The 22,900-nt window shown below is 45.7% G+C and overlaps 1 protein-coding gene across 1 annotated transcript in view; it reads left to right on the forward strand.

Moving 5' to 3' along the window:
* The window catches only part of NCK2 (NCK adaptor protein 2), a 530,895-nt gene that overhangs the window by 139,678 nt on the left and 368,317 nt on the right, over window positions 1-22,900 (forward strand). The window lies entirely within an intron of this gene.

Genomic DNA, 22,900 nt, shown 5'->3' on the forward strand with positions numbered 1-22,900 from the left:
ATGAACACATCTGCAGCAAATCTTCTGGTACCTTCAGACGTCTACCAGAGTGGTTACTTCCCAGCCAACACAATAGTAAGGTTGATGGTCATCACAGTTTTAGAAAACCATGATAATATGGCTCCTGTCATGAGATAACCAGACAAGATCCTTTGTCTCCCAAGGACTGGATGTTACGGTCTGAGACCAGTAGCTGTAGCAGCAGCAGCAGCATTATTCTCCTGCTTCAGAGAGTCATTGTCAGTGTATCAGATTAGTACTCAAAAGCAGTGGACAGACTAGGAAGAAGTGTGTGTATATCCTTCAGGCAGGAAAGTGCCTTTCAAATTGAGGTAACGCACATGTACTGGCAAGGGCAAAATGAAGAGTTTGAGAGAAGTTGAAGTACTAGTTGGCAAATCTCACTGTGTTCAAATCACAGTGCTTGCCTTACTTATAACTATGCATCTTGCAGCAAGAGACAACCAGCATTGTGATGCACTGCTCCAACTGGCTGCCTTTCACCATCAACTTTGCAAACAAACAGGCGACCTTCATGAGTGTTTTTGTTTATCTGTTAAGTTGCACATGGAGGAAGAAAGCCAAACCCTCTCTGCTGTTAGCAGATGCTGGAGAGATTTAAAATTTACTTTCTCTTTGGTTCCCTCCTTCCTTGCTTCATACTTTACAGACTTCTACCCCAGTGCCCCTATCCATCGCCAGGTCTGCCTGGACTAACGGGCGTTTTTGGGGGGTGTAATCATTGTGGAACGTAAGGGCATCCTAGGGAGTCTTGCCAGCAGCAGTTTCCTAAAGGGGGGGAGGGGAATTTGTTGTGATCTACCCGTTTGTCCCTCTTCCTTCCACTCCACCTGTCCTAGAATTGTCAGAGTTGCTTCCTTCTTTATGGACCACACTTCCTCTCAGGGATCCCTGAGATGAGCACATCCCATTTCCACCCACAACAGGTTTGCAGATCCTCCCTGCCAGTGCCTCAGACGCTTGTGCTGCTAATCAAACCCAGGTTGCATGGGCTGTAGTTGGGGCTTTATTCCTCTATACCACCATGCTGGCCTCCCAGCATTTGCTTTTAAGAATACAGTAGAGCCCACTTCGGATGTGATCCAGTGTCTGCCAACAGCAAAATCGGAAAGTCAGATGTTCTGGAAGAAGCTGCTGTTACTGCAGCAACCTCAAGGATTGTTGACAATCCCATCAGTCTTTGGATGGACAGCAGTCTAACCTTTAAAACTTAATAACTTGAACTCCAGAAATGACTGCAGAAAGGAAACACCAAGATGTCCTTCAAGGATGCATCTGCAGTCCTTACAAATGGGTTGTCCTGTCGTCAGGCAGCCCTTCGGTCGGCCGGATTCCAAAGTCTGGGTCGGGCCTCGGCTGGTGTCGCACTTCACCCGACGTCATAGCTGCAGTTATTCGGGTATAAAGGCATCAGCTGACGCCATTTTCCTCAGTCTTTCTTGCCGCGTGGCACCCGAAGCAGAAGCTGTTCGCAAGTGCCGGTCGGTCAGAACCAGAGAATACTACCGAATACTACTACCGAAGACTTCTAAAAAGCTAAGTACCCCGTTGGGGACCTTTTCTTGCCTCAACCGATGTCAGAAAAAGTGAATAACTGCTTAACTTGTGGGAAACAAATACCTCATAAAGATTTCCACTCTTACTGCTTACCTTGTCTAGGCCCAGACCACGACGTCGCAGCTTGTCTAGCCTGTGCTTCTTTTAACCGGCGGACGCTTAGACGTCGGTCGGAATTTGCTGAGGAGTTTTTCGGCTCCGATTTTGCTTAATTATGCCGTCGGATCCTCCGTCTTCGCAAATATCTAAAAAACGCAAGGAAAAGGACCGACACTCGCGGTCCGCGGTTTCGGCCGAAACCGCGGTTAAGCCAACCGCGAGTGTCTCTGTTTCGGCTGAAACCGAGCAAGCGGTTCTTCCTTCAGCTGAAAACTTACCTTCTACCGAGGCCTCTTCCAACCTCGTGGAATCGGCTTCTGAAATCCCACCTGCTGTTGCAGTTTCTCAGGAATTATCAGACACTATTCCCTTAGATATTTCAACCCCTGCATGTGGAGCTGCTAGGCCACCTGCAGCCATGTCCATTAAGGCCTTTGCCAGGGCTAAAGCAGCTAAAGCTACTAAATCTGTGCCTGCTAAGACCCCCTCTCACAGGCCTAGCTCTAGTTCACAAATGCTTAGTTTAGCAGAGGATCTCATTTCTTTAATCTGAGGATCCCAACCTCAACCAGACAGGGCCTCTCACCCGCCTCCAGAGAAGAGGCCTAGAGCAGAGCCCCCTGAGCCAGTGTCCACAGATGATTCCTCTGATGATTCAAATGATACAGACCCTCCAGAGGCTCCTTACTCCCCTTATGAAGACTCTGATGCTGAAGAGTCCATCCCTTCTGCCTCTCCGCCTGAGGAATTTTCTTTTGGGGAAACCTTGCATGCTATGAGGGAACAATTTCAGTGGCAGGGCCAGGATTTTTCAGATCCCAGAAAAAGGCTTAGAACTTTTCTGCATTTACCACAACATAGGCCTTTAGCCATACCTCCAGTTCTGTCTGTTGTAGATGATGCATTTAATGATGCTTGTACTGCTCCTGATTCTCTACCTCCGGCTCCTGCTAAGCCTGATAGATACTACAGGGTCCCGGACACACATTATCATTTGTATAAGGCTCCTTTTGCAGATCCCGAGACTATCTCCCAAGGACCCAAGGCTGTAGCAGCTACTTCTGCTAAGAACCCCCTTCCCTCAGAAAGGGAATCCAGATCCTTAGAGAGATGGGATAAAAAAGTTTACACTTCTGCTACTCTTTCAGCTAGGGCCTTGAACTGTCAATTTCACATGATCCAGTATCAAGAATTTATGCTAGACCAGTTAACCAAAAAACTATCCTCTGATGAATCATTAGACAAAAAATCTGTTCAGGAAATGGTACATAACATTCAGCAAGACAGTAACCATTCCTTAAAATGCGGCTATGATGCACTGGAGGCCTCCTTTAGATCAGCCATGACTGGCACAGTTATCAGAAGGCATGCATGGTTAAAAGAGCAGGCCTTACCAGACCATGTCAAGTCCAAACTATTAGATGCTCCTATGGATAAGATCAATTTGTTTGGCTCCCCTGCACAACAGGTGCTGAAGAAGATGGAAGAGAAGGCAAAATCTGTCCAAACAGTAAAAGATTTCTTACAGGTCCAACCGCCAAGGTTTAGCAGGAATTGGCCCTCCAAGAATTGGTCCTTTCCAGACTCATCCAGAGCTCAGAGGGGCAGGAATAGGCGTTCAAGAGGCAGAAACCAATCCAGGGGTGCCTACCGGGGACGCCAGTGGCAGAGTAACAACCAGCGAGGTACAGCCACGGACACAGCCACCACCACAACTACAGGACAATCACAGTGACTTGGCTCTGGCACTGCCTACCAGGGAGCAACTAGAAGCACCTTTAGGCGGGAAGCTAGCCTTATTTTCAATAAACTGGCATTACATCACAAGAGACAAGTGGATTTTACAGACAATAGACCAAGGCTACAGGTTTCACTTCCATACTCTACCAGGGAAGAGAGGAATGCCAAACCTACCTCCAAATCAAAAGGCAGAAGCTCTCAAACAAATATCCCAATTATTAAAGATGAGAGCTGTGGAAAAGGTACCATCTATGGAGCAAGGAAAAGGATTTTACTCCAGACTCTTCTTGGTACCAAGAAAAGAGAGCAAATGGAGACCTATTCTCGACCTGTCCGCTTTAAACACATTCCTCATTGTTCCAAAATTCAAAATGCTGACTCTACAGCAGCTTCTTCCCATGCTGGGCAAGGAGTCTTGGCTGGTAACTCTAGATCTCAAGGAGGCATACCTGCACGTCCCCATACGACCAAATTGCAGAAGATACCTCAGATTTCTTGCAGGATCAGAGCATTATCAATTCTCAGCATTGCCCTTTGGCTTATCTACTGCGCCCAGAGTGTTCACGAAATGCCTGGCATCAGTAATTGCTCATTGCAGGCTTCAGGGAATCCAAATATACCCCTACCTGGATGACTGCCTGATACAAGCGAACAACAAAAACAAGCTAGCAGAAGACTTACAAAGGGTCATTTACTTGCTACAAGCCCTGGGATACACAGTCAATATAAAAAAGTCAAGACTGATACCATCCCAGAGAATAACCTTTTTGGGTGCAGAGTTGGACACATCAAAGCAAATGGCATTCCTAACAGTAGAAAAACAGCAGCAGCTACCTCTCTACTTCTTGGCATTAACAAAGCAGAACCATCTGACAGCAAGAAAAGTACTGCAAGCCTTGGGCTTCATGGCATCCTGCATAATATTGGTTCCTCATGCCAGACTGCATATGAGAAAACTACAGTGGTACCTAAGGAATTTATGGTCTCAACACAAGCACAGCTTAGAAACCCAGATTCCAATTATTCCATGCCTGAAGCAAGAATTCCTATGGTGGGCTCAGGCTTGTCAATCAAACACAGGATTGCCCTTCCACAATACTCAACCAAGCCAAACCATCACGACGGATGCCTCAGACCTCGGTTGGGGGGCACACATGCTGGACAAGTGCATACAAGGCTTATGGACTCAAGACCAGCTGCACCTACACATAAATCTAAAGGAGATGCTGGCAGTAAAACTGGCAATTCAGGCATTCAGACCATTTCTCCAACAAGGTCTATTGATAAGGACAGACAACACCACAGTTATGTGGTACATCAACAAACAGGGAGGCACACATTCGTATCCTCTTTGCCGGATGGCACTGGACATCTGGAATGTGGCCCTGAGCTACAACATTCAGTTAAAAGCAGTTTTTGTACCAGGAAAAGAAAACATTCTAGCAGACATATTAAGCAGGACTACCACGGATGCCCACGAATGGATGCTGCATCCGGACATCTTCAAAACCATTACAAGAAAATGGGGGCTTCCAGAAATAGACTTATTTGCATCCCCACGCAATCACCAGCTAAAGAAATTCTGCGCAAGGACGTACCACCCACTTGCGTGGAAGGTGGACTCCCTATCCTTCAGATGGAAAAACCTGACAGCATATGCATTCCCACCGCTTCCTTTGATGCACAAGGTGCTATTGAAGATCAAAGAGGACCGTCCAAGGATCATTCTGATAGCTCCAGACTGGCCAAGGCAACATTGGTACCCATTACTGAGGAGCATGTCTCGGGAACAAATATGGCCACTACCCCTGGTTCCCTTGCTGTTAACACAGAACAACTTCAACAATCTGCATCCAAACCTGAAAACTCTGCAGCTGACTGCCTGGAACATTGCATAAGACCAATTAACCCTAATTTATCCCAAAGGGTTAAAGACATTATCCTTGAGGCTCGCAGACCCTCAACAAGAAAAAATTATTCAGCAAAATGGAAAAGATATCTCATTTGGAGTTCTGCAAAAGGAGAAGATGTGTCACTGGTAAACATAGCCAACATCCTGGAATACTTGGCAGAGCTCTTCCACACAGGCCTGTCCTACTCCTCCATCAAGATTCATGCATCAGCTATTTCAGCAGAATACGACTTGGATCCTCCTGTCTTCTCACATCCTCTGCTCAGACAGTTTCTGAGAGGAATTAAAAATGTAAAGCCTCCTAGGAAGCCACCATTACCAGCATGGGACTTGAACTTTGTGCTAGAAAAATTGACACTTCCTCCTTTCGAGCCAGCAGCAACAGCAGATTTACAATACTTATCATGGAAGACTGCCTTCCTGCTGGCAATCACTTCAGCAAGAAGGGTCTCTGAACTTCAGGCATTAATGGCTGTACAACCCTTCCTGATCTTCCATCAAGACAGTGTCCATGAGAACAAATCCTTCCTTTATGCCTAAGGTGGTCTCCAGACTTTCTTTAAATCAGGCTATCCACCTACCTACATTCTTCCCCAACCCACAGAACAGGGAGAAAGACTGCTGCATACCTTGGATGTACATAGGCAATTACACTACTACCTGGACAGGACCAAGGGCAATAGAAAAACTGACCAGCTACTGGTAGCATATGCAACAGGAAGGGAAGGAAAAGCAATTTCAAAACAGACAATCTCCAAGTGGATAGGAAATTGCATTAGATTTTGTTACTCCTACCATGGAAAGAAAACTCCAGAGAACATCAGGCCTCACTCTACAAGGGCTACAGCCACTACCACAGCCTTCTTACGAGGAGTGGCTACCAAGGACATTTTAGAGGCTGCTACTTGGAGCTCCGTGCATACATTTGCCAAGCATTATAATTTACCTTTATACTCTAGATCCCGAGCAGGTTTTGCCACTGCTGTTTTGCAAGGGATCCTAACTACACCATAACTTTATTTTTCCACCTCCCCAGTTTCGCTATGGTATTCTACCCATTTGTAAGGACTGCAGATGCATCCTTGAAGGACATAGTACAGTTTTGTACCTACCATAAATGTAGATGTCCGATAGGAATGCATCTGCAGTCAGGATTACCCACCCGCCTTCCCTCTGTGGTGCTCCTAGGGAATTTGCCCATCTTATAGCTAGCTGGGGAATCTATTATGGTGTATTTGTTTGTATATATGTACATACATGCTTATTTTTGTGTTTGCTGTCTACTATTTGGAATCATTGGCATTTATCCAAATTTAGCCTTCCAAGAGGGCACCTGGCATCTGGGGCAAGAAACACTGAGGAAAATGGCGTCGGCTGATGCCTTTATACCCGAAAAACTGCAGCTATGACGTCGGGTGAAGTGCGACACCAGCCGAGGCCAGACCCAGACTTTGGAATCCGGCCGACCGAAGGGCTGCCTGACGACAGGACAACCCATTTGTAAGGACTGCAGATGCATTCCTATCGGACATCTACATTTATGGTAGGTACAAAACTGTACTTTCGTTATTTACGCGTTTCGTCCACTTTTAATCAGCATGAACTTCATCAGAAATGCTTTACATTTTCTGTTTTAGAGAAGGTGAATGATGATTTGTTTTCTGGTAATTTCAAAATTCAGTTAAAATGTAAGGAAACCTTGTGGCAGATCATGCTCCATGCAGATCTGTTCCCAGGTCTGAATGATGCTATTAATGTAAAGTTATTTTTACAGGCACAGAGATTGTAGGATATAAACTAGATTTAAATAATTTTTATTGTATATTACATTTCCTTGTGGTATATGTAGTTTAGTAAAACATAGTACAACATAACAGTGAATTTTTTACATAAGGAAACATTCTTTTTAATAACAATATTTGTGGCGCACGTATAATCAACTTTCAAACACTTGTATTGGCTATTGTGGTCACGTGATTATTTGAAATAGTATTTAAATGCTTTTAAATGTTGGAATAGCATTTCTGATGAAGTTCATGCTGATTAAAAGTGGACGAAACGCGTAAATAACAAACTTGGCGTTTCCTTTCTGCAGTCATTTCTGGAGTTCAGCAAGATATATGTTATTTAACTCCTCACTTGACTTGGTTAATTTAGGATTAATAAGTTGAGGCGATAGTAGATCTGAAGTAGGATATTCATTTGTCTGCAACCTGTGGGTTATGGATCCGATATCGGATCCGAACCGGCATAGTTCCTATGATATGGATCAAGCAGCTCCTCCCCTCACCCTTTAGCTCTCAACTAAGTGGTATTTTCTTTGTGTAAAATAGAAATTTTTTGCTTTGCTCTCGGCTGGATGGCCCACACTTTCTCGGTGTGTAAGTGTCTTGGGGTTGAGCACCAGGGTTCAACCCGGTACTAGGGAGGCGGAGGTCAAGCTGGCCCCTGGCGGGTTTTACCTACCGACTCTCCGACCCAGCCCCGCCTCCTTCGGACTCCCTGGGCGCAGCTGCTCACCTGTAGCACCCCCTCCTGCTCCTGGGACTCAAACTCGCCGAGGGATTGTCGCCGAGATCCTTTGGTGGTGGCTCCCCCTCTCGCTTTTGATGTAGTGGCTCCTATGGGCAATTGGCTGCTGCGAGGACAGCCCCCAGGAGCTCCACCGCAGTATCGTGCAAAGGGAGGCACATAGACTCCCCTGAGTCTCGGAGGAAGGGCTCAGGATGTGAACCCTCGAGATGGCTCCCGAGGAACATCATGGAATGTCTCGTATCACTGGCTCCGTGCCCGCCCTCGGTGGTCTGCCCCAAATCTTCCTCGGGCGAGTCCGTGTTCTTTTACCTCCTTGGTGTCCTCCTCGCCTTCCCCCTGGGACCCCTGTTGACCCTGGTGGAAGGAACCGGACACGAGCAGGACACAAAACTTGAAAACACCGACAAAAGATTCGGGCCACAATAGCCTTCTGACCCATTGGACCCAGGGCCCCTGTAGATGCCATGCCATGATGGCGGCGGCCACAAAGAGGGAACTGGTTTGCAACAAGGTTCGAGGCGTTGACCCATTGACAAAGGCGAGAAGGACGGGGAGGCGCTGTCTGAATCGCTTCTCTTCTCTGCACCCCAGAGGCCTATTCTAGGAAAGGGAAGGAAGAAAGAAGATGTGGTTCCCGTCGCAGAGTGATCCCAGCCTGCTCAGGACAACCAGTCCTTCAGTCCATAACATCGGACCGCTGGGTTCTCCAAATCATATCAGGGGATATCACATGATGCAGTCCCCCAACCAGACCCACCACCGGTCAAGGGCGGCACAGGCAGAAATTTGGCCATCTGCTAGAAAAGAGAGCCCAGCAGCCGTTCCCCAGACCAGATCGTTCTCCCAGGTTCTTTTTTAGCCAAAAAAAAGCGGAACTAAGACCAATCCTAGACCTCTCCGGCGCCTCCGCCGGGGGAGGGGGGGGCACTGAGACGCCGAGGGCAAGACGAGCGACTGCAGAGACCTTACTGCTACTATATCAATGTTGAGAGAGAGCGCGGCGGTCTAGCGTTGCCTAGCACTTGGGCAACTCCACCTTAATCGCCATCATAAACGCACATTCACAGATCTGGTTCCCCTTCCTAAGGTGATAAGTTCCCGGTATTTCTTCACGGTAAAGGCTATTAGCCACTAGAAACCGAAGCGACCAAAATGAAGCTTCTCTGTGTGGGCGGAGGCGGCAAGCAGTTCCTCCTTGGGACCTTTCTCTGGTCCTACAGGCCCCTGACCCCTCCCCTCGGCCCCCTGGCTACAGTGGACCTCAAATTATCGGACCGTGTCTCCCTCGTGCATTTTATTGGCTTATCAAGCGTCCAGGAGGCCCCGAGGGCGAGGGTCCTTGCCCATTCAACCGGTCAGTATCTACCTCAGCAGCCTTCAGGATGATATTTTGCAGCAGCTACATGGGCTTACGTCTCATACATTTATTTCAGCATCCTTTGGCTCAGCGGTGCTCTCGAATATATCCTTCCATGATGCTCTTATTTCAGGTAGCTGGGACTCTGTCCACAGGTTGCAGACAAATGAATATCCTACTTCAGATTTAAGTTATGTACTCACCATAACGTTCCATCAGTAATGGTATGTTCATTGTCTGCTATATCCATCCTCCTCCCCCCTGGCCTTTCAGTTTCCTGCATATTACTGGTTTTGAGGGTATTGTTGCTTTAGCAGAGCTTCGATCTGGTCACATGAGGGTAGAGCAGGGGCATTATGGGTGAGGGAGGAGCTGAGAGCTTGGATCCATAAACTAAAACTTATGCGGTTCGGATCCGATATCGGATCCATAACCCACAGGTTGCAGACAAATGAATACACCTACTCAGATGGAACGTTATGGTGAGTACATAACTTCTAATTATCACATGGTTGTTCCAATTAACTAATGTTTTAATTAAGTAATTGTATTTAAATATGAATTGTTGCCCGTGTCCCTGTTCGTTTATTCTGAAGAAGGAAGGGCACTGAGCCTTCCGAAAGCGCTCAATTTATTAAATCAGTGTTTTTTACTTTATTTAGTGGTTCACATCATCATTTGTTTAGCCTTTAGCTCCGTTTTCTCATTTTGTGCGTTTATTTCTGGAGTTCGTTATTTAGTTTTGGTGTGTGTTTTAACCTTTAAAACTTGCCTGACTTTCCTCCCTTTTGGAGACAGTTGAGGGTCATTTGTTGCCAATTTGAGTGTGTGTGGCTATTGTACAGGTCAGATGGGAAAGGATAATATCCTGAGGTTATCCTGTACCCTTTTTCACTGAAGTAAAACCCTTTCCAATTGCTGTCCCTCTTAAAAAAAAAAGCCACCCAGGAGGACCCAGTAGATCTGAAAGGATGCAGCTTTTTACAGTTCTTGTTAGTCCACAAGAAAAATAGTGACCTCAGGATCATTCTTCCTCTTCTAGTCTAAGCCAGTTGTGACGATGTGAGGTATTGCCATCTGTACCTGGGAGATCAGGGCAGTGCTTATGTAACATAGCCAGTATAGTTAGCTGGAGCTTTGTAAATAACTTGGTGTCATTTAACTATCACACTGACAAACAGATGCTTGTGTTAAAACTGTATCAACAGTGTTATAAGTGATTAAATGTTTATTTAAACAAAATTCTGGAAGAGAGAATTTTTTTTTTGAAATTGTTCTGTTGCAGGGTTTGAAAATTTATAGATATTAGAAAAGTTCTGAATGTGTACTGTACTAGTCAAGTGATCAAATGTCTGGTGTTATTCTATAACCAGCACTGAGGGGATGGAACTCTCACAGCAGCTTGTTTTATTTTCTTTGGAACCTGATGTAAAATATCTGACAGTTATCACAGTCAGCAGCTGGAAGATCATCATCTTGCCTTGTGGAAGTGAGCATCTCGGCATCTAATCTTGCCTTGTTGCATTAACTTAGCTAGGGAACAGTTCTTTAGACAGCCAGGCATTACAATGACATTAGTTGAGTATTTTTCTGCATCTGCTTTAGTCTGTCTGACTGTTATTATTTCTCCTGTGATTGAAACCCTTGTTTACTGTACTTATTTAATAATCTCATGTTTTCTAGTTTATTATTTATTAAATATTTTCACACCTTTCATTGTAGCTGGTCTTTTAGAGATTACTTTTAACATTTTGAAAGTGCTTATTTTAGTGATGCCTTGGGTACTTCAAAAAGCTTGCTTGGGTTGCACTCTACCATTTATATTGGCATTGATTTTACTCTCACTATAATTGGATACCCTTGTAAGAGCCTAATAGTATCTGACTGGTGGCAGCATATGTACCTTATTGGCTGGGCATAAGGGGAGACTGTAAATTTGTGCCATCCTTTTCCAGGTGTGTGTGCGTGCCTGCTTGTGTGTGTGTGCGCACGTGTGCCTGCTTGTGTGTGTGTGCGCGCGTGTGCCTGCTTGTGTGTGTGTGCGCGCGTGTGCCTGCTTGTGTGTGTGTGCGCGCGCGTGTGCCTGCTTGTGTGTGTGCCTGCTTGTGTGCCTGCTTGTGTGTGTGTGCCTGCTTGTGTGTGTGCCTGCTTGTGTGTGTGTGTGCCTGCTTGTGTGTGCCTGCTTGTGTGTGTGCGTGTGTGTGCCTGCTTGTGTGCCTGCTTGTGTGTGTGCGCGCGCGCGTGTGCCTGCTTGTGTGTGTGCGCGCGTGTGCCTGCTTGTGTGTGCGCGTGTGCCTGCTTGTGTGTGTGCCTGCTTGTGTGTGCGCGCGTGCCTGCTTGTGTGTGCGCGCGTGCCTGCTTGTGTGTGCGCGCGTGCCTGCTTGTGTGTGCGCGCCTGCGTGTGTGTGTGCGCGCCTGCGTGTGTGTGTGCGCGCCTGCGTGTGTGTGCCTGCTTGTGTGCGTGCGCGCGCCTGCCTGCTTGTGTGCGTGCGCGCGCCTGCCTGCTTGTGTGCGTGCGCGCGCCTGCCTGCTTGTGTGCGTGCGCGCCTGCCTGCGTGTGCGCCTGCCTGCCTGTGTGTGTGCGCGTGCGCCTGCTTGTGTGTGTGTGTGCGCGCGCCTGCCTGCTTGTGTGTGTGTGTGCGCACGCCTGCCTGCTTGTGTGCGTGTGCGCGCGCCTGCCTGCTTGTCTGCGTGTGCATGCCTGTGTGTCCATTACTTGGAACTGGGACACTGCTCCAGAGTGGGTCTTTGTGATCTGGAGAGACACAGTCCAGTCCCAGGATCTAGAGCATGTTCACTGTGTGCTCTTGGGGGAAATTGTGCTTGATGTAGAGAGCTGCATTTGAAAATACTGTGTAAATCCATTCCTGTTATAGTGACCATCTCTTGCTTGTCTCTGTGGTGAGGATTGAGGCTACTTGATTATTGGCCCAGGTAAAGAGGACCCATCGCAGCAGTTCATTCCTGAAAATCTTTCACATGGTCAATGAGTTCTTTCCTTGTCTGCAAAAAATACAATTGATGTGCTTATTTGGATGTCCAGGTTGTTTGTCTCCACATCAAGATGCGAGTCAAGATGGATTTTTAAGCTTTATGGTAGCAATGATCATTGGCAGTTCATTACTTCCATTTGGTTTCTCTTCAGTCCAACCCCACCCCCCATTCACGCACCCTTCTGAGTGTTCAGTAAATGAGCAGCCATGGTAGCATTGGACCAGAGGCTGCAAGTATTGAAGATTTTCCCTTAAAGAACTGACTCCTACTTGGTTGATAAAGAACCAGCTTAATCATAGTGAGTAGATCTCTGCTGTGTGTCTTCCCTTCCTTCGCGATCATAGTGAGTATTGCAGATTTAGTTGGGACTCATCCAAGGTCTTTCATCTAGTGCATACTGTACACCTTTAACACACAAATCAATTTTGCATATAGGCAGGATTGTTTCAGTCCAGGAGGCAGTTCAGGCTCATTCAGAAGAACTTTTTGCAGACTGCAGTTGCTCCTTTGCTCTTGGTATCCTCAAGCTCACTGCATGAGATTTATACAGTGAGTATTATGAATGCAGTGGTGCCAGCCGAGACACCCCCTGAACCACCTAATGAAGATTTTCAGGACATACAAACATAACCTTGCCCGGTAATTGCAAACTTCAGCTCTCTCAGCTTATTCCAAGTCCCCAGTAGTTGCCATGTCAAGAGTAGACCGTTCACAGTGAATGGTTTCATAACTAGGCCATTATGCACATTACTAAACTGGACATGAGGGTTCTCTTCCATATTTACAGACAGTATAGGAATCCCTACCCCCTAGAGTGCAGTAACCACTCACATTGACAGCACTTGGATTATTTGATACATCAGTAGGCAGGGAGAGTCTATGTCCTACCCCTTACATTTGGAAGCTACGCTGGTGTGGGAATAAGATTTATCTAGTAACTACGTTTGGATGGCCGAACACATCATATGGCTGCTACTGCCTTAGCCAACAGGCTCATTCTGCTAAATACAGTATGGTTGATCTCTGCACATAGTTGCATGGAAAATCTCCCAGTACCAGCAGATGACCTGATGAGGTTTGTGCCCTCCTTACCTCACTGGTCCCATCTTGAATGCTTGCATATGTGTAGATAATTTCTACACCTACCTCAAAGCATGCATTGAAGCATCTGTCCCCATAAGGCACTTGTACTATACCAAATTCAGGAATAAACCCCTATATGTATAGTGTATAAGAGGAACAAACCTGTAGCCTGTAAAAGCAAACTGAATAACCAGACATCTACAGATGAACTCAAAAAGATCAATAAAACTCAAATCAAATCCAATAAAAATACAAACTTGCTACCTGTGTTAAGGGCAGACACAAAGCTGTTTTCAGCTATATCAGAAACCTTAGAGGTAATGTCAAGCAGTGCTCAGAGTTGATACATAACATCTACTTTTTCACTGAGGACACTGCCACCATATTAGCAGACAAATTCAGCTTTAACATTTTTCCCTTGTATCCCCATAACTTTCCCCAACTTTAGTTGCATCCACACTTCCCCTTCTCACCTCCAAGCAGGACCTGAATTTTCTCTCCAAGGCCAAAAACACTTGCTCCATTAGTCCTGATGATATCAGGCTGCCATCTTGTTTCTACCGATACACACACTCGCTACTAAGCCTGTTTAACCTCAGCCTCACTGCTGGATTTGTGCTATAAGGATGCGAGTGTTGTGGTAGTCATCACCCATCATAAGGGGTTGGATCCAGTACTGATCCAGAAGCTATAGACCTATAGATCTCATCAGCCTTCACAGCAAAACAATGGAATCCATTGCTATGGAACTTGAGTGCACAGGTCCTGAATCCAAGCAAATTTGGGTTTGTTAAAGGTAAATCCTGCCTCCTGAACCTGCTGGGTTCCTTTGAACATGTAACTGATGTTTTAGACTTTGGAAGATTGGTTCACAATGCCTATCCGGACATGGCCAAGTCACCTTCTGCCACATTCTGGCGTTATTGATAAGTTAAACTAAATGCAAACGCCTATGTTACCAGCTGGATAGCAAGGTAGCTAACTGACAGACCCGTTTATTAGTGTGTGGGAGGCATGTTCTGTTTGAAGAGTAGTTACCAGCGTTCTCCATCAAGAGTTGGTCCTTTGGCCCCTTTTCTTTGTGTACTGTTTACTTTTCTGTTAGGAGTGATGTCAAGAGCCTATGGCTGACCAAGTTTGCAGATGACTGCAAACTGAGTCATTAACTCTACCCATCTGACTTCCAAATTCTTCAGGAGGGACTAACACACCAAGAAGTGGTGCCAGAACCAGGGCCTAAAACTAAACTCCAGGAAGTGCAGCATTGCAACCTCAGGCAACACTGGGCATCTCATGCACCTAACACGCAAATGACACCCCTTCCAAAGTTGACTTGCCTGTTAAGGAACCTGGGCACTGTAGTTAATGGTGAACTTATCTTTGGTCATCATGTATCCACTTTTATGAATCTTTTTACCTTCCCAGACTAATCCCCAGGGGTGTTTCTTCCAGATTCAGTGGAACTATCATCTCTCATCAGGCCCATAAAAGTATAATTGGCCCTTTGGTATGCATATGTCTGTAAGCATGGGACCCTAGCTTGAGACACTGCAGCATTTTTCTCACTAAGATAATCAAGGGCATTTCTTCCTTGAGCTACCCAAGCTGGCAGATCTCAACTTCAAACAAAACATAAATAGGACAAGATAGATGTACATATCCCAGAGAATCCCTCTTTTGTGGAATAGACTTCCACTGGATGTAAAGCAGAGTAGTCCCCTCACCCCCTGTAAGTGTAACCTGGATGAATGGCCGGGCATCCATAAGTATACCCTTGATGGAGTCCCAACAGCACTCCTTGAAAGGGATTAAAACTAGATGAAAAGTTGTGTCAGTGGGTACCTGTGATTTAGGGTGTTGTTGCTAGGCTACTAATGATCCTGTTGATCAACAGCCTGGTAGTGAACTAAACATATATTTCCTTATTCCCCCTCAGGAGAATCAATCAGTGGATGCATTCATGCAGTATTGATTCCCAGGGCTCCATTACACTTCACAACAGTTCCCCTCCTTCAGAAATTTATTTAAAAAGTGAAGCAGAAGGAAACCAAGGTTGTTTTCAGGGCTTCTGTATGGCAACAGCAAAGTTAGCTCACTCTACTTTGGCCTTGTCTTTTGATAAAGCCCTTCAGAGCTCTGCTGACAACAGTTGGTTAAACATCACTCAGAGCTTTGGGCCCCCAAACTAGCTACATGGTTACTTAATTTCTTTTAGTGGCTAACGACTCTTCATGCCACTGGACTGTCATTTGGATTATTACATTAGTCCACAGACCCAACACTGGAAAGATTCATAAAACCAGGGAATTCTTCAGTTTAGGCACCTCAGAAAGGGTTACCCCTTTACCTATTTCATGCCTGCAGTCCTAGACTCCCTTGCTCAAATCTTTGATTCTGTTTTGAATAAAGTCCTTCCTTAGACCACTGTTGCAGTATTCCACAATACTTGTGGGTAGTCCTGCCAAGGGTAACCGGATATCTGGCCAAGGTATAGAAGCCAAATAAAAGTCTTGATGTTCCATACATCTGATATGTGACATCTGTCTGCAGGCATAGGGGTACATAAGCGGACATATGAGCGTAGGATCCTCGGAATATCTTGCAGTCAGAATGCAGAAGCTTCATTATCTGTCTGAACATGTAGTTGTGCTACTGCCATTGCTAAGGCTTGATCATACAAGTTCCCCACTGGCGAACCTTTTTTCTTTTTATCCTAAAGATTTGTTCATGTCAGCTAAGAGAAGTGTGACTGTGGAAGGCAGATTCCGTATAAGACCTCTATTCTGTGTGTGTTTAGGGGCTGAACACTTATTATCATAGCTATAAAACTTGCCAATCATTTGTCCCCAAGATCCTTCGTACTAGGTTAGCTTCCCTTAATACCTACTTGGAGATTCAATGTCTCAAAATCCTTACTCTTTTCCGAGTGATGGAACGTTTGGTCATCTGACTCGCACCCAGAAAGTTCGAAAAACTGAAAACTGGATGCTTCAGCTTCTCAGTCTGACTCAGACACATCTCCTGAGATGCAATAAGAATCTACTGTACATTTTAGCTGTGGCAGTATTGTGGTAGCAGGCATCACAGTGGAGGACTGTATGGCATTTTTCACTTGCATGTCTGAAACTTGATCTACTGCTACAGGAGAGAAGAGGGGAAACCAGGGTGATTTATCTCAGAGGGACAGGAGGTCATACCACGTATGTTAGTAAGAGAGGAGGTACATGGCTCACTTATCAAGGGCTGTCTTGGTTCCACACCACTGTATTTTGTTAGAGCCGACTTCCTGGTGAAGAAACAAAATACTAAACCTCTGTCCTCGGTGGACTTCCCATAAGAAGAAATGGCTAGGTTTTTCTCGAGGCTTAAATTAAGCCATTTTATCTTTGAAGCCTCTTTTCTCTCTCTCTCCACCTTCACCTGTTCCTCTGCTTTTGAAAACGCAACATGAGTCTTGGAGGCGGAAAAAAAAACCAAGCCTCTTGTTTGAAGTAGTCCACTGTTGTATGTCTGTAGGTATTATATCTGAAGTCTGATAGATGAACGAGTTCATACTTTGAATAAACAGGACAACTTAAAGTTCAAAGAAGGATCGCTTGGTGTTTTTATTGCTTGATTTGGAGAATGTGTACAATGTCCTTCAAGGATGCATCTGCAGTCATAACAAATGGGTTGTCCTGTCGTCAGGCAGCCCCTCGGTCGGCCGGATTCCAAAGTCTGGGTCCGGCTTCGGCTGATGTCGCACTTCACCCGACGTCATCTCTGCTGGTCTTCGGGTATAAAGGCATCAGCCGACGCCATTTTCCTCAGTCTTTCTTGCCGCGTGGCGCCCGAAGCAGAAGCTGTTTGCAAGTGCCGGTCGGTCAGATCCAGAGATTACTACTACCGAATACTACTTCGAAGACTTCTAAAAGCTAAGTACCCCGTTGGGGACTCTTTCTTGCCTCAGCCAATGTCAGAAAAAGTCAATAACTGTTTAACTTGTGGGAAACAAATACCTCATAAAGATTTCCACTCTTACTGCCTGCCTTGCTTAGGCCCAGACCACGACGTAGCAGCCTGTTCGGCCTGTGCTTCCTTCAACCGACGAACACTTAGGCGTCGGTCGGAGTTTGCTGAACAGTTTTCGGCTCAGATTTTGCGTACATTATGCCGCCGGATCCTCAGACTACCCAAATTGTTAAAAAGCGCAAAGAAAAGACAGACACTCGCGGTCCACGGTTTCGGCGAAACCACGGTTAAGCAAGTCAGCGAGTGTCTCGGTTTCGGCGAAACCGAGAAAACCAGTCAATCTTCAGCCGAATCCTTGACTACTACTGAGGCTCCTGCTACTTTAGTTGAATCGGCCTCAGAAGTTTTGCCTACTACTGTGGTTCCTAGTGATTTATCAGACACCATTCCTTTGGATGTCTCTACCCCAGCACGTGGTGCTGCTAGGCCTCCTGCAGCCATGTCTATTAAGGCCTTTGCCAGGGCTAAAGCAGCCAAAACTGTTAAATCAGTGCCTGTTAAGCCTCCCTCACACAGGCCCACTTCTAGTTCACAAATGCTTACTCTGGCAGAGGATTTAATATCCTTAATTAGGGGATCCCAATCTCACCCAGACAGGGCCTCTCAGCCCCCAGAAAAGAGACCTAGAGCAGAGCTCCCTGAGCCAGTGTCCCTCTGATGATTCTTCGGATGACTCAGACATTACAGATCAGCCAGAGGCTCCCTTTTCTACTTATGAAGATTCCGATGCTGAAGAATCCATTCCATCTGCCTCTCCACCAGAGGAATTTTCCTTTGGGGAAACCTTGCATGCCATGAGAGAACAATTCCAATGGCAGGGACAAGATTTCTCAGATTCAAGAAAAAGGCTTAGGACATTTCTGCACTTACCACAACATAGGCCCTTAGCTATACCTCCAGTACTGCCTGTTGTGGATGATGCATTTAATGATGTTTGCACTGCTCCTGATACTTTACCTCCAGCCCCTGCCAAACCAGATAGATTTTACAGGGTGCCAGACACTCATCACCACCTATACAAGGCCCCACTTGCAGATCCTGAGACTATATCCCAGGGGCCTAAGGCAGTAGCCTCGACCTCAGCAAAAACCCTATTCCTTCTGAAAGGGAATTCAGGTCCTTAGAGATGGGGAATAAAGTTTACACCTCTGCTACTCTCTCAGCTAGAGCTTTAAACTGTCAGTTTCATATGATCCAATACCAAGAGTTTATGCTTGATCAGTTAACTAAGAAGCTGTCCTCTGATGACTCCTTAGATAAGAAATATGTTTTAGAAATGGTGAATAACATTCAGCAGGTTAGTAACCATTCTTTAAAATGTGGCTATGATGCACTGGAGGCTTCATTTAGATCAGCCATGACTGGCACAGGGATAAGAAGGCATGCATGGTTGAAAGAACAGGTCTTGCCGGATCATGTTAAAGCAAAGCTGTTAGATGCTCCTATGGATAAGGCCAGTCTATTTGCTACACCTGCTCAGCAAGTAATGAAGAAAATGGAAGAGAAGGCAAAATCTGTACAAACAGTTAAGGATTTCTTACAGGTTCAGCCCCCAAGGTTTAGCAGGAACTGGCCTGCCAAAAATTGGTCCTTTCCAGACTCCTCAAAATCTCAAAGAGGCAGGAATAGACGCTCTAGAGGCAGAAATCAATCCAGAGGAGGTGCCTACAGAGGACGACAGTGGTAAGGCAATAACCGAGGCACAGACACAACCACTGCCACTGCAACAGGACAATCACAGTGACTTGGCTCTGGCACGCGCTACCAGGGAGCAAATAGCAGCACCTTTAGGCGGAAAGTTAGCCTTATTTTCGAAAAATTGGCACTATATCACAAAAGACAAGTGGATTTTGCAAACCATAGACCAAGGCTACAGGTTCCACTTCCACACCTTACCAGCAAAAGAGGAATGCCAAACCTACCTCCAAATCAAAAACAGAAGCTCTAAAGCAGATAGCGCAATTAACAAAGATGAGAGCTGTGGAAAGAGTACCAATAACAGAACAGGGCAAAGGATTCTACTCCAGACTCTTCCTAGTACCAAGAAAAGAGAAAAGTTGGAGACCTATTCTCGACCTGTCCGTCTTAAACACATACATCATTGTCCCAAAATTCAAAATGCTGACCCTACAGCAACTTCTTCCCATGCTGGGCAAGGAGTGTTGGCTGGTAACTCTAGATCTCAAGGAGGCATACCTGCACATCCCCATACGACCAAATTGCAGAAGATACCTCAGATTTCTTGCAGGATCAGAGCATTATCAATTCTCAGCATTGCCCTTTGGCTTATCTACTGCCCAGAGTATTCACAAAATGCCTGGCATCAGTAATCGCTCACTGCAGGCTACAGGGAATCCAAATTTATCCATACCTGGGCGACTGCCTGTTACAAGCGGACAACAAAAGCAAGCTGACAACAGATTTACAGAGAGTCATTTGCTTACTACAAGCCCTGGGATACACAGTCAATTTACAAAAGTCAAGACTGATACCATCCCAAACAAGAACATTCTTGGGTGCGGAATTGGACACAGTAAAACAAATGGCATTCCTAACTGCAGAAAAGCAAAAACAACTCCCTCTTTACTTCTTGGCATTAACAAAGCAGAACAAACTAACAGCAAGAAAAGTACTGCAGGCCTTGGGCTTCATGGCATCATGCATAATCTTGGTCCCACATGCCAGACTGCATATGAGAAAGCTACAGTGGTACCTAAAGAATTTATGGTCTCAACACAGGCACAGCTTAGAATCCGAAATCCCACTAATCCCATGCCTGAAACAGGAGTTCCTATGGTGGGCTCAAGCATGCCAGTCAAACCCAGGCTTGCCCTTCCACAACTTTCAAGCAAGCCAAACCATCACAACGGACGCCTCAGACCTAGGCTGGGGGGCGCACATGTTGGACAAATGCATACAAGGATTGTGGACTCCAAACCAACTGCACCTGCACATAAACCAAAAAGAAATGCTGGCAGTAAAACTAGCAATTCAGAAATTCAGACCATTCCTCAAAGAAGACCATTTAATGATAAGGACAGACAACACCACAGTCATGTGGTACATCAACAAACAGGGAGGCACTCATTCATACCCCCCTATGCAGAATGACTCTGGACCTTTGGAATATGGCTCTGAGCTACAACATCCAGTTACAGGCAATATTTGTGCCGGGAAAAGAAAACACCCTAGCAGACATGTTAAGCAGAACCACCTCGGATGCTCATGAATGGATGCTACACCCGGACATCTTCAAGGCCATCACAAAGAAATGGGGAATGCCACAAATAGACCTATTCGCATCCCCACTCAATCACCAGCTCAAAAAATTCTGCACAAGGACATACCACCCACTTGCATGGAAGGTGGGCTCTCTATCCTTCAGTTGGAAAGGCCTGACAGCATATGCATTTCCACCTCTTCCTTTGATGCACAAGGTACTACTGAAAATCAGAGGAACGTCCAAGGATAATCCTGATAGCTCCGAATTGGCCAAGACAACACTGGTATCCATTGCTGAGGAGCATGTCTCAGGGAGAATGTGGTCAATACCCTGATGCCTTTGATGTTAACTCAGAACAACTACAACATCATGCACCCAAACCTAAAAACCTTGCAACTGACTGCCTGGAACATCACATAGCAGCAACTAACCCAGACCTATCCCAAAGGGTTAAAGACATTATCCTTGAAGCCCGCAGACCTTCAACAAGAAGGAACTATGCAGGAAAATGGAAAAGGTTTGTCATTTGGAGTACTGAAAGAGGAAAAGATGTGTCGAACATAGATATTGCTAACATCCTGGAGTACTTGGCAGAGCTTCTCCATACAGGCCTGTCCTATTCCTCCATCAAGATACATGCATCAGCTATTTCAGCAGAATACAGCTTCGATCCACCTGTCTTTTCGCATCCTCTACTCAGGCAGTTCCTCAGAGGGATCAAGAATGTAAAACCTCCTAGGAAACCACCATTACCAGCATGGGACTTGAACTTTGTGCTAGAAAATTGACACTCCCTCCATTTGAACCAGCAGCAACAGCAGATCTACTGGCAATTACTTCAGCAAGGAGGGTTTCAGAACTACAGGCCTTAATGTGACAGTACAACCCTTCCTAATCTTCCATCAAGATAGGGTGTCCATGAGAACTAATCCTACATTTATGCCTAAGGTGGTATCCAGAGTGTCTTTAAACCAGGCAATCCACCTACCTACCTTCTTTCCCAATCCACAGAACAGGGGAAAGACTGCTGCATACCTTGGATGTACATAGACAGTTACGCTACTACCTGGACAGAACCAAAGGTGACAGAAAAACTGACCAGCTTTTAGTAGCCTATGCAATAGGAAGGGAAGGAAAAGCAATTTCCAAACAGACAATCTCCAAATGGATAGGAAATTGCATAAGATTCTGTTACTCCTACCATGGAAAACCAATTCCACAGAACATAAGACCTCATTCTACAAGGGCTACAGCCACTACCACAGCTTTCTTACGAGGAGTGGCAACCAAGGACATTATTGAGGCGGCTACTTGGACCTCCGTGCATACATTTGCCAAGCATTATAATTTACCTCTATACTCTAGATCCCGAGCAGGGTTTGCCACTGCTGTACTGCAAGGGATCCTAACTACACCATAATTCTTCTTCCTCCTCCCTAGTTTGGCTATGGTATTCTACCCATTTGTTATGACTGCAGATGCATCCTTGAAGGACATAGTACAGTTTTGTACCTACCATAAATGTAGATGTCCGAACAGGATAGCATCTGCAGTCAGGATTACCCACCCTCCTTCCCTCTGTGGTACTCCTAGGGTATTTACCCTCCTAATAGCTAGCTGGGGGGGGAGTCTCTTATGGTGTATTTGTTTGTATATATGTACATACATGCTTATTTTTTGTTTGCCTTCTACTTTTTTGGAAACATTGGCATTTATCCAAAATTTAGCTTTCCAAGAGGGCAACTGGCATCTGGGGCAAGAAACACTGAGGAAAATGGCGTCGGCTGATGCCTTTATACCCGAAGACCAGCAGAGATGACGTCGGGTGAAGTGCGACATCAGCCGAAGCCGGACCCAGACTTTGGAATCCGGCCGACCGAGGGGCTGCCTGACGACAGGACAACCCATTTGTTATGACTGCAGATGCTATCCTGTTCGGACATCTACATTTATGGTAGGTACAAAACTGTACTTTCTACTCAGTTTAGCTGTCTGCCTGCAAGATACCTGTAGGAAAGGAATACAGCAGGTGGATTACATTGAACCAAGAGGGTTTTCCTTTTACTTGTTGGTCTTGGGGAGAGCTTATAAGGGGATCTTCTCCGCAATAGGCTACATTTTTTATTAATGAGAAATCTGTTTCAGATGAGTACTCACTGGCCTGTTCCTCCCAATACCTCTTCCTGGGCAACTGGTCTCAGACGATAAAGCTGCATTATCACCAGACTCCCCACTGAAAGAGATTTGGGGAAACAATCTCCAGGATGATGCATTTTGAGTGTGACACTATAAACAGATATACAGAAAAAGTGCTATGAGTTATAGAAGTAAGGTCCCAAGCCTTCTGTTGTGCCCTATCATAGAAGCT

Source organism: Protopterus annectens, chromosome 5.part0, assembly GCF_019279795.1.
Source record: "Protopterus annectens isolate FY-2018-M chromosome 5.part0, PAN1.0, whole genome shotgun sequence".
Classification (NCBI taxonomy): domain Eukaryota; kingdom Metazoa; phylum Chordata; order Ceratodontiformes; family Protopteridae; genus Protopterus; species Protopterus annectens.